The sequence below is a fragment of the Anomalospiza imberbis genome, chromosome 4 (genome assembly GCF_031753505.1).
Source record: "Anomalospiza imberbis isolate Cuckoo-Finch-1a 21T00152 chromosome 4, ASM3175350v1, whole genome shotgun sequence".
In the NCBI taxonomy this organism is placed as follows: domain Eukaryota; kingdom Metazoa; phylum Chordata; class Aves; order Passeriformes; family Viduidae; genus Anomalospiza; species Anomalospiza imberbis.
In genome coordinates this window covers 39,009,206-39,027,672 of record NC_089684.1, presented here as the reverse complement: position 1 = coordinate 39,027,672, position 18,467 = coordinate 39,009,206, and the positions used below count along the sequence as shown (strand labels likewise).

The 18,467-nt window shown below is 43.2% G+C and overlaps 1 long non-coding RNA gene across 3 annotated transcripts in view; it reads left to right on the top strand.

Annotated features, from left to right (window-relative positions):
• The window catches only part of LOC137472630 (uncharacterized), a 206,501-nt gene that overhangs the window by 22,965 nt on the left and 165,069 nt on the right, over window positions 1-18,467 (top strand). The gene's annotated exons all lie outside the window — the stretch shown is intronic.

Here is an 18,467-nt window from a genome sequence, read left to right as displayed (position 1 = left end):
AAGGGCCGAGCCCACCTCACCGCAAAGGTGACGAGGGGATGCAGAGGTGACACAGCATTTTCCCCCTCACGCCTCCCCTCTGAGGGCACGGGTGTGGAGGTGGCCCGTGCAGGCGCTGATGGTGCCGGGCCTTGGCGCCATCTCCATCTCCGTGGGCGCTGCCTCAGGTCTCCCTCACGGCGCCCGCCCGCCCCAGGGCTCTGAGGGGCGGCGGGAGGCGGCGGCGTTCCCGCTGCTCGGCTCCCTCACGGGCCCGCGCAGCCTAAGCCGACCTGAGGGCCTGGCGGTGCTGAGCCCGCTGTGAAAATGGCTGTGAATTGGACGTTTTCCAGCAGCCTTCTTCACCGGGACCACACCGGGAGGACCACAAGATGAAAAGCCCGGTTGCATCTTTGTCTGTCTTGCCCTTTTCGGGCTCATGATGCCCAGCCATGCTCAGGGCTGAGGTGATGTGCGAAGCCCCCCAGGTTGTCTCTGTGGGGAGAACAGCGCCCCAGACTTCACTTAATGTATTTCCAGATGAGCCAGAAGGCTTGGTCACTGTTTCAGGTTAATAAGGTTTTATACCTGCGCCGAGACAGCCTCCCCTGGAAAGGGGAGAGGCCGCCCCAGGGCTGCTGGAGCTTTGCTTATCCTCAGAAAAGTTGCCCCGCTGGGTTGTTTCCGCTCCCCGCCGAGCTGATAACCCGCACCTCCCCGACAGCAAACAAACCCGGCCGTTCCCCAAAGGCTGGGACACATCCTGCAGTCCAGCCTGGAACGGGGTCACTCAGCTGCCGGCGAGTGACCCGCTTTTCCAGCTGCTGCCAAGTGCGCTCAGCCTTGAGGCAGCCCCCGGGGCTTCGAGCTGTGGCACTCCTTCCCAAAAAGTGGTGGTGTATGAAGAGAAAATAAGAGTTTTAGCAGGGGAATCTCATGTCCTGGTCAGTAATGTCTGAAAACCAAAGGGAGGCTAAGATGGGTGTTAAAAAGTTACAGTAAAATAAAAATTTAGTTCTGGAATGAACATGTACTTCCCCAGTATTTTTTTTCCTCACTGTAGGGACCATCACAGTTAAAGTAAATCTAATTTTAGAGGGACATTTAAAATATATCCAAGACTGATCCTACTGGAGGGACGGGTGGACAGCTATTTAAAATGAGCCTCTTGCAGTATCTGTGAAAATCAGAGGTTTGCCTTGTTTTAACATTACCTTTTCTTGATTGTAGATTTGCTGGAGGTTTGCTGCATAAAGGAAGGCAGACCTTTTGTTTCCATGTATTTTCTCTTTCTCTTTTACACCTTATAGCTCACTCAGACAAACCCCAGATGGTCACTTTCATGCTGATTTCACCACTGTCTTCTTCTAACCACTCCTAAGTTACAGGAAAACCCTAAAATATATTTCTCACCTCTAGGGTGGTATGTTTCTAATATATGTATTGGGACTGAATATTTTCAAATGCTCGATAGAGTATTTATTTCTACTGAACCATGAGAAATAATCTTAAAGGCTCTCTTGGAGTGTATTTTGTGCATGAGTTCAAATGATTTTCAAATAATTTTGATAGTTTTTTAACAGAATGATGCTCATAATTTTTTAGGTGTAAGAAATATTTATGTGATGTTTCTCCTTAGTACTTGAAAGTATTTATATCTATGTGTAAAATTGATGTTGATATCAATGTATATAAATTTCACACACATCTCCCAATTTGCTCCTCTTACTTGCATTACAATACTTTTACATTATGCTCCTGTGTGTTACAGTAATCTCTTACCTTGGGAGGGAAAAAACTCACCTGCACATCTGTCCCCACTCTCAGAATAATAAAACCTTTATGCACCAATGAATTTTCCTCTCCAAACACTGACACCAAACTCCTCAGATGGGGCTGCACAGAGAATTTAAAAGTAGGATGCCCTGTGACAGTTAATTGTAGCTAATGCAGAGCCCAGGAGGAAGAGGAAATTATTTTATGACTGTAAGTGGAAAAAAGGACATGTCAACAGGGCTGGGAAGAGGAGCTGCTGTGTGCAGGGGAGCCTCAGGCTTTTGGCGTGGCTGCAGGAAATGGGCTGAAAGCATCATGAAGGTCACCCACAGATGCGCTCAGAGTTGTATTTAGGTCACTGACATTCTGAAAGCTTTATGCTTTTTGAGCCCAGGGGCTGTGACAAAGGCCTGTATACCCAGAGTGAAGGCTAGCATCCATCCGTGGCTGGCCTTATTGTATCTGCAGGAATTTCAGATCAATGAAGGATGCTAGCAATTATGTGCTGAAATAACTAAGTACAATGGGATAAGGTAAGGAAGCGATTCAGCCTTGAATTTGAATTTCTTTTGGTTTCAGTCAGTTTGTGCCAACGCCCCTTGCAATGCACACTGAGTCTCTGGGTCTGTCCTATATTGTTAGGACAGGAAATTTGAGAGACACAAGTTCAGCAGCCAGCACCAAAATTACACGTGTGGATGCAAAGTTTTCCCTGTGTACGGGCCGATTTTGCTGCTTGGACACCTGAGGTATCTTGTGAATATGATGCTGGTTCCTCTCTTTTGGCACAAAATATTTTATAGCAGGTGTTGTTCTGGTTTTTAAGCCTGAGAGATGTCACTTGGCTTCCTGCAAAGCTCCAACCCCTGTTGGGCTGTGAAGAAAGTCCCGTGTGTCGCCTCATGCTCTGTTTGTTCCCTGTGATTCTTTCCGCTTGTGATTCCCAAAGGGCCAAACACAGGGCTGTGTGCCTGACCCCCATATCCAGGCCACTGGACAGACTGAAGGAAGGAGGAGGAATTCCTTTGAAACTGTGGAGCTGCTCCCCAGTAGCTGACTGGAGCCCAGTGGTGGGTGCAGTGTCCCATGCTCCTGTTGCTGCCTCCCTGGAAAGGATCTGATTCCTGCTGCTCCCTGCAGTGCAACCACACCAGTTCCACTACAGTGCAGCCTTCTCTCACTTGCAGAGCAGTGGGCTGAGCCTGGCTCTGAGCAACCTCAGGATGACAGACACTCACAGAAAACCCCATTACAGACTTCCTTTCTTAAAAGCCAAAACACACGCTAGGAGAGCCTGGAGTCTGTGACTTCCAGTTAGGGCAGTTAATCAAAACGTTTGCCATGTATTGTGTGAGCTCCTTCACAGTTTGTGCATTTATCTTTTTAACATCTGCAGAACAGTATGGCTTGGATAGGTTTCTGTTACTACTCTGAGCCTTCATTGGCTCTGGAGAATGAGTGAAGAGGAGCCAGACAACATAAAGGGCAGGCAATCAAAGCTTTTGACTCTTAGATCCTCGCAGATGGGCCTTCTGATGAAATGACTAACAACTGCTGCCAGATCAGCAAGTAGCAACCACAAGGCACCTGTATTTATTTAACTTTCATTTTGCCAGATAACTTGTCTCTATGCTCGTGGATTTTTAACTATGGATTATAAGTCATGAGGCTTCCTTCTGATCTCCCTAGCACAAGTGCAAAATGAGTCACTTGAGATTGGTTGGCGATAAGAGTTCTTCTACTGTACAAGTGGTGGTTGCAAAGGCAGAAGGATCAGGCCAAGGTGCAGATGATGAGTCCAGTACTGAGTTTGTTTCAAACATCTTTATTGCCAGCCTCCGGGGTGAAGCCTTCTTAGGGCATGTGCTAGAGGGAGGAAAGGTTTTTAGCAGCAGCCTTTGGTTGTTGTGAAAATAAATAAATAAAAATCAGTGACCTCATTTATCTTTTCCAAATGGCTGTGCATCTCGTGAGTTCGGCTGTGCAAAGAGACACTCTCTGCAGCCAGGGCCCCCCAGCTGCTCCAGCCTACCCTGGTGAAGCCCTGGGTGAGGGGCAGCCAGCTTCCCTGACTTTGCAGCCGCCTGCCAATCCCGAGACGTTGCCAGATGCCTCGGGCTACAAACCTCGCACCTCAGAGCACTTGTCCCAGGAATGACTCGCAGGTGGTGTTGCCAGCAGCTCCACAGGAGCTTCGTGTCTCGGGCCATTATGGAAAGGAAAAAAACCGCGGATGTGGCTGTGTCCCAGGATGACCTGGTGGTGCTGACTCCAGCAGCTCCACTGCCTTGCTGCCTTGTGCAGCCACAGGCTCCGATTGCCCTGTGGCCCCAGTGCCAACCCAGCCCCGCTGCCAGACGCCTCAGTGTAGCCCTGGCACATGGAGCACACTTCTTGCTCATGTGTGGGGCTTCCTAATTCTTGGCTATCCTCTCACCTTCCTTGAATGTGCCACGCTGTATATTGTCTTCTATCAGGACAGGTTAGAATGTGCTTTGTGGCTACTGCTTTTGGGTGCTGTGAACGGGCCCCCGGTGGGTGCCTGGCTGTTCCTGGAAAGCTGTCAGCTCCCCTGTTCCTGGAGTCAGATATCTGAGCAATGGCAAATGCCAAATCTCTAATTATTTCTGTATCAACCCCTGGATTTATAGCCAATGCTTTACCTGTGTGCTGTTGGTCACTGGTGGCTTTTGTTCACCAAATAACATCCTGCCCATATGTGTTGACATAGGATAAAGCTGGGCTTGTTGACATAGGATAAAGTCACAAAGCGAACCTGCTCAAGTGTTAGAAACAGCGTTGCAGCACTACCATCAGACTTGGCCCATGGTTTTTAGCAGTTCTTGCAGCTGTGTCTGTCCTTCAGGATTTAGGAATATGCTTTGCTGTCTAAATGAGCACATGTATTCTCTGTCTGATAGTGGAAACTAGTTAGAACACAGAGTTCTGCCAAATTTGATCTTATATATATATATATATATTTTTTTTTTTTTTTTTATGTCTACAGCAAGATCTGATAGTTTTAAAAGGCTTTCATGTGACTTTTGCTGGAATGGTTTTCTTCAGTCACTTCTGTCTACGCTCTCTTCTGAGTCCAACTATGATGAGGAGGCCACATAGCTGATTTAAGTACTTCAAGCTAGCGAAATTAGACCAAACTGATTAAGGGCATGTGTGGCAAGCACAGCGCTTGAAAAGCCAACCAGCTGTTACCTCCTGAGAAATGTTCTTACCGAGGGACTTGGAATTCCGATCAATTCCAGGTTTTCAGTATCATGATTGTTTAAATACTGAGCTCTGCATTATTGCTATCTTTAGGCTACAGGGTATGATCTGTCTTTTTTGAAGAATTCTGCAAGGAGAGAAATGAAATTGAGGGGAGCCAGGGGATGCTTTGTTCTATGGTGTATCACCAAAGCAAGAGTGGTCCCATCTTTCCCCAGTTCCTCAGCTGGTGTGTTTGCTTTACTGGGGCTTCTTTTTCTGGAGTCATCTCCTGCAGGGATTAGTTTGTATGTGAATTTATGCAAATAGGGGAAGTGTCTTGTGTTGTCCAGAGTCATAGTCATGGAAAGAAAATGCTGGTTTTTCTCATGGCTTAGAACTGAGTTTAAATGTGACTTTCCTGGGCTTTCTGCAGTTAAAAAATCTAATTTACTTTTTGCATTAACATCACATCTAAAACCCAAATTTCCTTGTTTGTTTTTAAGATAAGGGGAAAAAGTCAGTAACAGGACATACACTAGACACACTCATTATTTGTAGATGAACAGCTTCAGCCAGGAAGTAAAAAGTGTGTGTGATGAAGTAGGATGGAACGAGGCATCACTCATGTCCTTTGTGGTGCTTCAGTTGGTGATAGTTGGTGATATTGATGAGGAATCATGATGGTGTGCACAAATCCAAGCCTTTGCATGGCTCTGGACACACTTTTGAGCATGGTGGGGGTGGGCTGGCTTTGGGAGGGTAAGGCTGCTGTAGGAAATGCTTTTCAGTCATGGCTTACATGGGATTTACCAATGTTCTGTGAAGAGCTGGTTTGTCCAGGTTTACAGATAAAACACGCCATTTGCTTGTGTCAAAAAAAATGCACAAAGGAGGTTGGTGTTTTTTTTTTGTTTTTTTTTTTTTTTTTTTTTTTTTTTTTTTATTTTCTTCTTTTTCTGTGTGGTTCCTGTACCTGTCAAGATGATTTTACGAGATGGAGAGTGAGGTAGGTACGTGGTTTCCTGCACTGTGCCTGAAAGGAGATGGATTTGTTAAGATGATTTTGACAGAGCATTTGCTGCTGTAAGGGAACATTTAGGAAATCCTGTTTGGTGTGTTTGAGTGAGGCAATCATCCTGATGCTCTTCCTCGTGGCAAACTGCAAGTAACCCTGCCTGGGAGCAGAGCACGCATTGCCCCATTTTTAACAAAGGTGTCGAAACCCTCCGTGCAGCAGCGTCTCCAACGTGGGTCCAGCGGTGGATCTGCTGAGTCAGCAGCGGGGCTGCTTCACACACCGTGCCTGGAATTGCGGCAGCGCTCCCCTTATCTCCCGGTGGGCAGGGAAAGGGCACAGGAGCGGCAGAGCTGCGAACGAACAATGCCCGTGTAAGGAGCAGGATTCTCATTTATCTTCAGAGTAACCTGAACTTTGCTGCCCTGCCCTTGCTGCTGGTTACGTGACAGCGTTCCCTTTGCTGTGCCATTAAGCTAATTGTCCCTCAGACTGCCTGTTAACGAGGTAATTTGCCGCATCTGCTTCCACTTTCCATGTCATAGACAGTCGCCAGCTTTGCAAAATGTTTTGTGTTTGTCAAGCTGTTCTGCCTGCCTGGAAATGTTTTGCCTGCTCAAATTTTTTCGGCTCATACCTCAAGGACTTGTTACTAGGTAACAGAGTTCCATTTGCCAATTGCCCACTATTTCCTTCTCACCGTATTACAGGCCTGATTATTAACATTTAGTTCAGAGAAATTGCTGTCATTATGTGAAGTAACTTCCTTTAGAGGTTACTCATTAACCTTAGGTATTTTACTGTGCGATTATAATTGCCAAATGCCATAGGCATGGAAAACCTTTGAACTCCTCAAGGTATTAGTGTATGGGAGAAATTGTATCAGCTGTGATTTTTATACATTCTCCATCCCCACCCCGCCTCCTCAGTTGTTTTTCCTTTTGACTGTATTCTCCTTCCATTCCTGTTGGCATGTTGCATAGCATATAGGGCCTGCTCAGCTGCTGGAGAAGGGAATGTTTCCTTCTGGAAGGGAATCAGCCATTCCTGTTCCCCTTCAGATCTGAGATTAGCCCTAGCCAGCTCAGGGGCCTGCTTTGCATTGTGCCACTAAGAACAGAATTTGATTCCTTGCCCTTGCATGAAAAGTGAAATAATTGGAAAGTTGTGTGGCATGCTCCATGCTGTTACCATGTAGTTTTCCAGTATTCAGGATGGCTCTTCCATGTTTGCTTTGGGAAGATTTTTGACTCTACTGCTTTAGATGGTGTTCAAGGAATGGAAATTTTCAGACAAAAATAATTGTCCCCTTTTTTTCTTTTATTTTCTATACAGACACAATCAGCTGCATACTAAGGTGTTTGCTTCAGGGCAGCATGTGTTCTCTGAAAAAATCTTGCTAAATATATTTGTCTTTCTCCCCTAACCCATTTCTCCTTAAAAGTCCATTGACATTCCTGGTAACTTGATGCCTCTGACAGGATAGAGCAAAGCTGTAGTGTAGGCCTGTGTCATCATGGGACTTCAGTGAGGAAATATATATCATACTCAGGAAATTAGGGAACAAGTGAGATATATACCTAGTGCTTAAATAGAATGAAAAAAAAGAAATAAAAATTACCCATTCCAACAGGAATGTTTTTGCATGGAGTCAGACCAAATTTTGATGGTAGGAACCAAAATGTTGTGGTGGACAGGGAATATTAATCTGGTAAATCTTCTAAAATATAACATTTGAAAAAAAACAATGCTATAAATTTAAGAATGGGAAAGTAAAGGTGGGATTAACCAATGAGTCCTCTTAAGACTGGTAGCCTGGCAGCAGGGAGACTAAAACATGATCATAACAGAGCAACTTCTATCAAGCACTTGACTTAATATTGCTCACCCCACTCTGCCCAGTGCATTTGATCTCAGCATGAGCTTTTGGGTTTTCTTGAAGGGGGAAAAGTGAGGAAAAACCCACAAAACCAGTATGTTCTTGTATGATGCATGCAGTACAATCTCCATGATGAAAGTGCTAAATCAGTACCATGGTATCATTAAAATGAAAAATGTTTAGTAACACAATTTCAGATAGTGCCCCAACCCTGTGTTGTTTTTTTTTTTGTTTTTTTTTTTTTTTTTTGGTTTTTTTTTTTTTTCTGGTAATCTGTTTCTTCTTTCATTCTCTAGAACAATTCTTGCTCCTGATTTCAGTGAATATTCTCATTTGACAATGTGTCAGCTGTGACTTCTCAACTACTGTGTGTTGCAAACAGCTAAGCAGTGGAATTTGTGGTGACATCTAATGTTGCTCTCCAGGATAAATCTAGCGACTCAAAAAGTCCAAGCAGTGCAGGAGGTGGGTAATGCTTCAAAAATTCTTTTAGTAAAACTGTGCTTCACTAAATTCCTGTCTGCTCCTTCTACTTTACCTGCTCACCTGCAGCACCTGGTCTGATTCATGGATACATCATTCAGCACTGTAGGAATAGCTCAGTGTCCAGCTTTTGCTTTCTGTTTATTGTCAATAAATCCACATCGTTTAGCACAGACCACTAGTACGGTTTAAAACCAAGCACACCTCAAACTGGCATTAACTACTTGGAGCCCTTCTGCAGAATACAGCATGAAATACAATTTGCTGGTGTGTAATGTGAAAAATTACTGGCAAGACTTTACGCATGAGAAAGCATTTGGGGAAATTAAAAGCCTATTGCTTGTCATAATGGCATTCTGTACAAATATTCTGGATTACAGAGTTACAAAATTGTGCTCCACTGAAGCAAGTGGATACAGAAAATTGGGAAAACATGGTTAACACCTGAGACAAGGCATGTTCCTGCCAGCTGTGGCATGTCTCTTGCATCATGAACACCAGCAAATGCCTCAATGTATTTGTTTATTTATCCTTCTGTCTGTTTACTTGTGAAATGCCTAAAAGTGTCTGTCCTCTGTTGTAGAGGCATCACAAAATATTTACCTTTATTTTGATATGTGACATTGTTTCTTGGAGCAGGTGTCATGGAATAATAACATTAATTGTCATAGATGGCGTAGCTAATATTTTTTCCTACAGAAACACCTGTGGCAGTACAAATGTTACATTTTTTCCACATGTTGAGTTTGCAAGTGCAGAAGAAAGAGATATATTTCTAGATCAAAATTAGACTACATGGTAATACACAGTAAAATAATTTCTCCCATGGAAGTTGTGGCAAATTTTAAGTTAAACAATGATTATTAAGGTTCCATAGAAGAAAGTGCAGTGGGATAAATCTCTCTTAGCAACCTTCATTGTAACTCTACTTGTTAGGGGGGAGGGAACCAACAATGAAACAAGAAAGTGGCCTGGAGTAGAGCATGAACAGAACTGTATGACCTTAGGACATAGAATAACAGGCTGAAGCTGTCATAAACACTCTTTATTTCCCTAAGGTAACTTGTCTTTGCAAGTCTCATTGGAATCAGAATTTATTGATCTGGAATCTCTTATAAACACCTGTGAGGTTCAGTGTATTATTTTCTAACAAAATTTTGTTTCTTTTTGAAAATGAAATGCCTATCAAGCTTATAAAACAGTCAAAATGTTATTGATTTTCTGCCAGAAAGATTATGTTTAAACTTACCTAGAAAAAAAAATTCAAGATGCCTGGTAAGGCTTTTTTTTTTTTTTTTTTTTTTTTTTTTTTTTTTTTTTTTTTTTTTTTGTTCTTTTTTTTTTTTTTAAAGTAATTCCGCTTGACTAGTCCTTATGCAGTCAGGCTTAATTTCTTTCATCAGGAAGGGAAAAATGGAACCTGTGCTTCATGGTGCATTTGTGACTAGGCAATCTCCAAAAGAAAAACAGGCTTGGTTGGGTTTTTGGTTTTTTTTTTTTTTTTGTGATTGGGGGTTTGTTTGTTTTTTCTTCCCAGGAGGGGAGAGAATAAGAAGAAATTTTAGTCTCTTAAAAACAAAAAGAAAAGGCAAGAAACTGATTAGTCCTTATGATTTCACTAATGTTTGACTTGCTGCATTGTGACAACAGTGTTTGATTTTTCTATTTGCTTTCCCCCCTTTGAATGCAAGGCTGGGATCTGTTGTTTCTGATTAAATGTGTGCTGAGCCGTGTGGTGTTAGAAAATTGCACTCCCTGCACCTCCATTCCTTGTGCTCTGTGTTGCCCAATGTGGAAGTTGTGGCTCTATGGGGATTTACTGTTTCCTCTTAGGATCACCTGTGCTGTGGCTTAAATAAAAGTTTGTTTCTTCAGCTGTCTGACTTCAGAGTTTATCTGACTCAGGCTGACCCCTCAGTTTTATAATGAGCTAGTTTATTTGCTCGTGCAAATTGGGTTTTCTTAGACAGAAATATAACAGACTGTAAAGAGTCCATTCTTTTGATCATTTCACCTCTGGAAGGGGGAAGGCTACAATGCCTTTCTGCACTCACTGGGCACTCCCTGGGTTGTTAATAACATTAAGTTACTGTTCCTGAACACTCTGTGGTTGGATTGGTTTTTTTCCCAAACCTTGTTATAAAAGCCTGGTTTGCAGAAAAATTTTGTTTCTTCTGTCTATGCTAGGAATATTGATAGGGTTTAGAATCTAATTACTTCTCTATTTGCAGGAAATACAGAGCCTTTGCTTAGCAACCAGTCTGCCTGTTTCCAATTCTTTTTAAAGTATATCTTTGTGTTGCACCTATAGCCGTGCTTACAGGGAGGCATGAGGCATAATGCTGGAAGAAAAGGAGGCGTGAGTACTTAGTGAAAATGGTGCCAGTTTTTCCTCGATGGGCCTCGAGCCTCCAATGCAGCCCAACAATGCTGAGAGTGATGTGTCAAAATATCTTTTAATAAACAACGTAGGCAGTAGGAAATAATACTGGTCAGGGCTTGTTTTTCTGGCTCAGGGCCTCATTCCAACCTGTTGCAACCAGCTATTGAACGTCTATGGGGACACCCCCACACAAGAGGCCCCATGGAGGAAAGGAACTTTTACATTTCTGTTTGACTGGGATCCTTGCCAGTGGCTAAGTTCAAAGTGCAGTTTCCAGTAATTTGCTGTTACTACTCTGCGTATTTGATAGGCCAGGACAGAAGCATGCAACCCAAAGTAATATTTCCTGATTTCTGACATTTCTCAAGATATGAATGGAGGTTGCTGAGGCACTAAAACTCAGAAGGGTTTCCCTGACTCCAACACCTTAGATGCTTTCCTTCTCTTCTCTTGCGCAGCCCTGTTCCCTCCCCCCATCTCCTCCCTTTGCTCACATTCCCTGCTGTTGTCAGTTCCGTATTTGGATGACATTCATATTGATTGTTTCCCTATGCAAACACTGTGTGGCTGGTCTGATGCAACCAGAAGAATCCTATTGATTTACTGAGTGTGAGGGTTATTTAGATAGATATCCTTCTGCAGTAGTGATAATGCTTTCATCTCACCTCAGAATTATAGTTAACCTTTCCATTTTGGGGGAAGGGCATGGAAATGAATTTCCTTAGCCCTGTAAACAGTGGTAAGAGGGAGGTAAGCACAGGGAGAAGCCAGTGGAATAACTACTCTTCTCTCCAGCATATGCAGTTGTAGGCCATGTGTATGCCATTGTGGTTATGGAAGAAGCATCCTCTGTAATTAAGATTATATAAGCATTCCCATTGTAATCCTTTGTTTTCAGCTCTCCAAAACTTGCCTCTTTTGGGCTGATGTTTTCCTGGCTTGTTCTTTGCCATGTCACAACTTAATTATTTATTTTCCAAGCAGGGATGCAAATGTTGGAGAGAGCTGAGAAAATGGATCTCTTGCTCATTTGAAAACAGCTTTTGACTTTTTTGAAAATTAGATCCAGAGTCCAAATGAGCTTTAGGTTGAAAGGATGACTGTTGATGAGATTTTGGGGAATGCTATTTTATTTATTGTGAATAATCCTCGTTTGTGCAAAAGGTAATGCAAATGGGCTATGTAAGGGCAGAGATGAGGTTGGGAGGGCAGGCTTCAATGCTTAAAATCCTAATTCTCTTTTTCTTTTACAGCTTAAGTGTGCAGACTTCCTAAGTCTGCAAGGGCGTGAGGGTCCTAGTACAGCTACCCACAAAAGCAGAGTGGTAAGAAATTTAAAGGAGCAGAGTTCAGTTCTATCTGCCCCCCTGCAGCAAAGTCAGTGCTCACAGGAACAAAAGCTGGGTGTTGAAACTCTGTGTGCTGGCTTTGCACTGAAGCTTCACTTTTCAGCTGAAGCTGTCATCTCAATTCTGTTTTAAAAACCAAATAAAATTCCTTTGACTATTACATAGCTTGAGTTTTCACATAAATAAGCAAGCAAATACCTTTTCTTCCAGAGAGCACTGACAGGTGTTCACACAATCCAAGCACTCATGAGGTTTTAATCATTAAACTAAACAGTTCCTTGAAAGCAGAGGAATTTGGAGTTAATTCTGGTCTTTATACTTGTGTTGATCACATCCACTCCAGTGTGTCCATGCTGTGACATCCATGGGCCCGCCTAAGCAGCAAGTAGAAGGAAACAGTGAGTACATATTTTTGAGCTGAACGTTTCAAGCACTCTAATTGGAACTGCATTATTCGTGATTAGTGCCTTTTTTTCTGATGTTTAGTCCAAAATCCTCTGGGGAGGCAGTGAGAGAAAGCATGGAGTAGCAAATAATCACAAGATGCTCTGTGGTGGGAGCTGATTTGCCCACGAGCATCATGCATCGCTGGTACCAGGGCGTGTGTCATGTGGCCAGCAGCTGTGCTCCCTTGCCGGATGCTCAGCCCACTTCCATAACCAGCTGCAGGGCCCTGGCTTCCCTCTCTGTGGATTTTTAGCCAGAAAGATGTGGAAGGGAGAATGCTGCAACCTGGTCCATGTGTTGAGGGTTTTGTTTTATTAATTATTTTTGTATTAATTTTGTAAAAGAATAACTCACCGACGCCTGTCTGCATAAGTTTGTTATGCCCACAGTCTCCTGTGGGTGACAAAGCCTCTGGCTGTGTTACAAGTGCTCTGAACTGATGAAAGAATGTTGGGTTGCATCATGAGACCAAACAGCAGGTAAACAAAGGGAGCATGCTGTGTTCAAATGAAATAACTCCTTGTAAACCTGGTGGATTGTGGTGCACGTTGTTGCTTAATGGTTTCTTGGCCAGGAGAAGCACCAGAGATGTTACAGTGAATAACTGTAAAGGGTTACTACCCTGAAACTGCAGTCTAACTCTGTTGAGGAAGATGCAGGGCTCACTAGATCCCACAGGAAGTTTTCTATGTAGTCCCTTGTGTCTTCATTGTTGATTCGTGAAACCAGAATAATATTCTAGAGGCTGTGTTTGGTTTCCATAATATTTGCTTGAATGTGAATTGTACCGAGGGAGTTGGGTTTCGAGGTCATCTGTGCAAAACAAGAAGTTGTGAAGGAAGGAACGTGTCCTGTTGTTCACTATAACAATAAACATGGAAAATGATTCAATGATCTGTGAAGCTCAGTGAAATTTATGAGAACACAGCAACTGTCACACTTGATTAGATCAAAGATTATTGTGAGCAAGTATCCTGCCTCCAGCAGAGGTTGGTGAGAGTGGGATGGGAAAGAGCCTCAGAAAATAGATATCTATTTGGAATTATCTTTCCCTGCTCTATCTTTTCAGCTTCTAACAAAGAGTTGTGTAGCAGCTTTTGAGACTGACATGTGCTTGGTAGCTTCTCCTGGATGTGTTCATTGTTCATTCCTCTGATCTCCATTTGAACCTGTGTGCGGCTTTGCTTCGACCAGCCCCTGTGGGCACTGAGTTCCACACTGTAATTGTTTTATGAAAAAGCATTTCCTTTTGTTTCTAAATTGCTGCCAGTTTAAAACAGGCTTCCCGACTTCCTTTATTACATACAGTAAATAATTCCCTTTTTTACCACATCATTCCATTTCATTATTTTTCAGATGTTGATTCTGTCCCCTCTTAGCCAGCTGGCATGTTCTAATTTATTTAGTTTCTTCTTGTCTGGGATTTGTCCTTTACTTGTTACTTTTCATGGTGCCTTTTCCCCTAATCTTTCCTGATTCTTCTGAGTGCTCTGTGAGATGGTGTGGAGGTGAACGCAGCACTGTAATCAAAGGGCCCTAATGAGTAACCTCGTGAAGGTGCTTGGATGAGCAAAATGCCTGTGGACTTGAGCCAAAGGTTGCAATGATTAGCCTGGGAAGACCGGCGCTGTCAGGCTTTGTCTGTGTGGTGTCAGAACAAGATAAAGATGTACAAGTGCTCCTTGTTACCTCCCTTAAGCTCATCATCTCCCTTCTGAAGTTACAGCTGTGATGCCAAGGCTTTGGGTGAGCCATACTTCAGGTTCCAGGACCTGAAACAGTGGGTACCAAAAGAAGAACATTATACAGGCTGTGGTGGGGTGATGAAGGTTTGTGTCATACTGGGGAATGAGGGGAGAAGTTCCTAATGTGCTCAGCAAAAAATTATTGCACCCCCCCAAACCCTGCAATCCATAAAAGAGTATTTTTTTGAGTTTTTCATTATCCCTTTGGGTTATTTGCATACATGGATTCTTGCCCTTTAAAAGTGATTTTGTAGTGGAAAGCGGGGATGCGTTTGAGACTCCTCTCAGATCTTGGCCTCATGGGGCACTGCAAGCCCTGACAATTCAGTAACAGCTCTTTGCACAAGCCTTGCAGTGCAGCAAAAATTCAAATGGCTCCTTTTGTGGTGAGGTTGCAAGTCAATAACTTGAGCTCGGATTGTGTCCATATCCGGTGAGGAGTGAGGATTACATTCCCCCCCTTCTCCTCGCAGTCCTGCCTAACAAATCCAGACCCAATCCCCGCAGGGAGCCCAGGCGAAAGGAAGGGAGTGTCGTCCCCTTGAGAGCTGTTACTGCATCCGTTCCTCCCCCCACCCCCCCGGAAAGAGGAGGGAGGAATTCCGACAATTCCTTGCCAAGCTATTCCAAGGGTAGAGCACTTACACCCCACCAGCTAATCAGGGCTGTTCCTTAAGGCTTTATTTTAGCATCTGGACTTCAATAACTTCTTTTAAGCCTAGTTTTGTACTGAGGATTACTGTGAATTTATATCTAAACCATTGCTTGAGTTGCACATCCAAAATAAGCATTGTTAACAAAAGCCAAGTGCCTTATGCATTTTATTCAGTGCTAAGAGCAGCTTGACTGCTAATATTTCATGTGCTGCAAGAAATGGTGCTGCAGTGTTTCAAGATAATTCTGGGATTTTGAAGCACATCCTGCATGGCAAACTGTAATGCCCGTGGTTGTGACAGTGGTGATCAGTTTGAGGCCAGTGAGATGCGGGTGCAGAGAGATACAGGATGGAATCCTTATAAGAAGGCAAATGTGCCCTTTTCTATGTTTGTTTAATATTGCACTATTAGTTTTTTGAAGTGACTTTGTGTATAATGTCTGCCCATGTTACCTTTTAAAATTTTTTCCAAGTCTGCTACCATTCAAATAAATCATATGTCTGAGCAAGAATTTGTCCTGCCTCCTCCTAAGGCATGTAGGCTTAATCCTTTTGCTGCCTAAATCACAGTCATGGTGTTAGGAAGGTTTAAACAAAACTCTGCTGTATTATATCCCAGCAGTTACTTGGGAGAAATATGTGGAGAAGTGGGGAGAAAGGTGAGGAAGGGAAAGAGAAGATCACTTACCTCTCTTCTCTTGCTGTGCAAGTCCAGCCTGAGTGTCTGCACAGAGGAGCTTTGAGTTTTTCCCTTTGGAGGAATCCATGAGCACAACAGGGTAGATGCAAGCAGGACTGAACTAGCCCGGAAGGGGATTGCTTTGTGTGCCACAGTCGTGTGTCTCTCCAGCTCCAGCCAGGCTTCTGGCTTTGCGCAGCAGATAGCTACATAAACAGATGGAAATCTCAGTCTCCCCTGCATTGCTTTTGCCCTTTCTGCTCTAGATTTCACAAGGAATGCAATTTTTTTTGTGTGTTGAACCAAAGGATTCCTAAGCGAAGGAGCAGATTATTTGTTCTGCAACATGCATGTGGGTGAAAAATGCAGAGCACTGGGTGTAGCCCAATTCAGAGCTGTGCAGTTCATGGGTGTAGCGACAGCTTCCACTTTGCATGGGTGCCTTTTTGGCAAATACAGGTCTACAGAAAGAAAGGGAACAACTCTCCCAGTGTGCTGGAAGACAAGGTCCAGATAAGTAGTGTTAGTAGCCAGCTGGGAGGGCAATTAATGACCAGGGGGAGAGCATCTGTTCCAGGTGCAGGATCTGAGTATTGGAACAGCACTGACCTTGGGCATGCTGACTTTTACAGTAGAGTAAGTAATAGGAATGGGATATGCAAATAAATGGAAGCTAATTTAGTGATATCTGGCTGTAATCCCTTTGTCACAACCCCCTTTATTGTCTAACATGCAAAGGTGTGGACATCAAAGTATAGGTGCAAAAGGATTCTGAATTGCCTTTCTCATTTGTTTACCCTTCTAGGGAGAAAATGGTGCTGATGAATGTAGAGATCTCTAGAGCAGTAAGATCATAATTTGATTATGTGTGTAATGTGATACATTGTTGTTACTTGAAAGGTAGAAAAATGGCTGTCAGGAATCAAAGCTTTTGATTGTAAATTACTATTCTCAAAGCTTTTAATTGTAGATTAGGATTCTAAATGTAAGTTCTGTAGGGTCTTGATTAGATTTGCTGCCTTCCCCCTCAGCACCCTGGGATATTGATTAGTTCACAATTCCAAGCTGTCGCTAATAATGGAATGAATCTATTAACTGTATGGTTCTGCTAAAATTATTTGCAATAAAAGGATTGTTTAGAATTGTATTTGCATGGTAATGGACAGGCCTTGGCTGTTAAGGGGGGATAAACAGATCAGATTGCAGGGTTGCTTACAGAGTCAGAAACATGGGTGGTGTTGGCTTATAGTTTGTTCTTTTGGAGATTGTTGTACTGTTCATAGTGAAGCATTAGGAAAGCTAAAGAGATAATACAGTGATCTGGTGTCTAGGACATTGAGCTATCTGGAGTGGGACACCAGCTCCTTGTTTCAGTGAACATTTGGAATATTAATTTGTCACCTCATCTTTCTTCTCTTGTCCTGCTGTATACACTTTTCTTCCACTATCGCCAGTCTTTGGGGATATGGAAACTGTAGGAAAACAGCTGTTGGCTATGCTGGGGATGCCTGCTTTCCCCACCTGCTGCCAAGAAGTCTTTTTGAAAGATTTCTTGGGCTAGATCTTATCCTGTGGTCACAGCCAGTGTGTTTTCTTGGAGCAAGGCTTGCAAGTGTAGTAGGCAGAAGAAAAGTTAGCCTGAAAATCCCATCAAAAAAAAAAAAAAAAAAAAAAAAAAAAAAAAAAAAAAGGAGCTGAGAAAAGGAATGTCCTAGGAATCAAATTCTGAATTTATCTGCTGATGAAAATCTAAGAGCCCTGCAGGATTAGGATTAGCTGGGTCAGGGTGTGAAAGCAGATGGTGCTACCAGAGGGAGATGCCCAAATCCATCATTTGGATTTAACTTTGTAGGTTAACTCCTAGAAAGATGTAATGTGCTAACCACACAGTTAAGCTCAGAGCATCCCTTTCCTATTTCCCTTGGCAGCCAGTTTGTTTAACTGTACGTCATGCCAGCAGTGAAAAAACTGAAACAAATCAAAGCTGCTCTGCATTTCCCAGTCTGACTCTCACCTGTTGCATTGTGGAGCATCACCGTGGGAAGCTCACGCTCTGCCACATGCTGTGGGATGTGATACAGCACAACCTGACCTACCCAGGCTGTGTCAGCCACAGGAAGTCTGAAAATATGATTTCCTGAAAAACAAGTGAAAGGAGGGGAAGTGCGCAGTTTATATTTTGAGGATGGCATTATTGGAAACTCCATGAGCTCTTCTGTCAAAATACCTACGAAGTAACTATTTAGTCATATGAATAGTTGTCATTTATTTACAAGGCATCTGTGTGTGAATTAGGAAAAATCCTTTAACATCTATCAGACCTCACAGAGATGAGTAATTCTGTGGAAACAGTGTGCGTGTCAGACGTGACTGATCGCTTGTTACCCTGTATTCTGTCCTTTGTTTTTGAGTAAGACTCCAATGTATGTGCTAGCAGTGATTCAGTATGAACCAGGGGGTGTCTGGTAGAATCTGCTTGTCTCTTGCATTTCAACAGAAGATGCAAGATTTTCTTAGAGAGAATTTTCTTGACAGAATCAAATTGTGAGGCAGTTTCCCAGTTGGTGTCAGCTGGTTAGCATTGGTTTGCATCAGGCTAGGACCTGATCTCTCTTCTTATAGGACTGTCCTAAAAGTGCATTTCCCAAAATGCAGAAGCAGTTATTGGTGAAACCATACTGTGCCATTGCAGGGGTGGTTGTGATTGTTATGTTTCCTGGATTTCTTAACTCTATGTGTAAACAGAAAACTCCTGGTTTCAGCACCTGTGGTCTAAGGTAGGAGTGGGGTCTAGGAACTGGAGTCAAAATTGGGGCCTCTCTCTTTAGGCTCCATATGTTAACTTTAATTACTTTTCTATGTGATTTCCT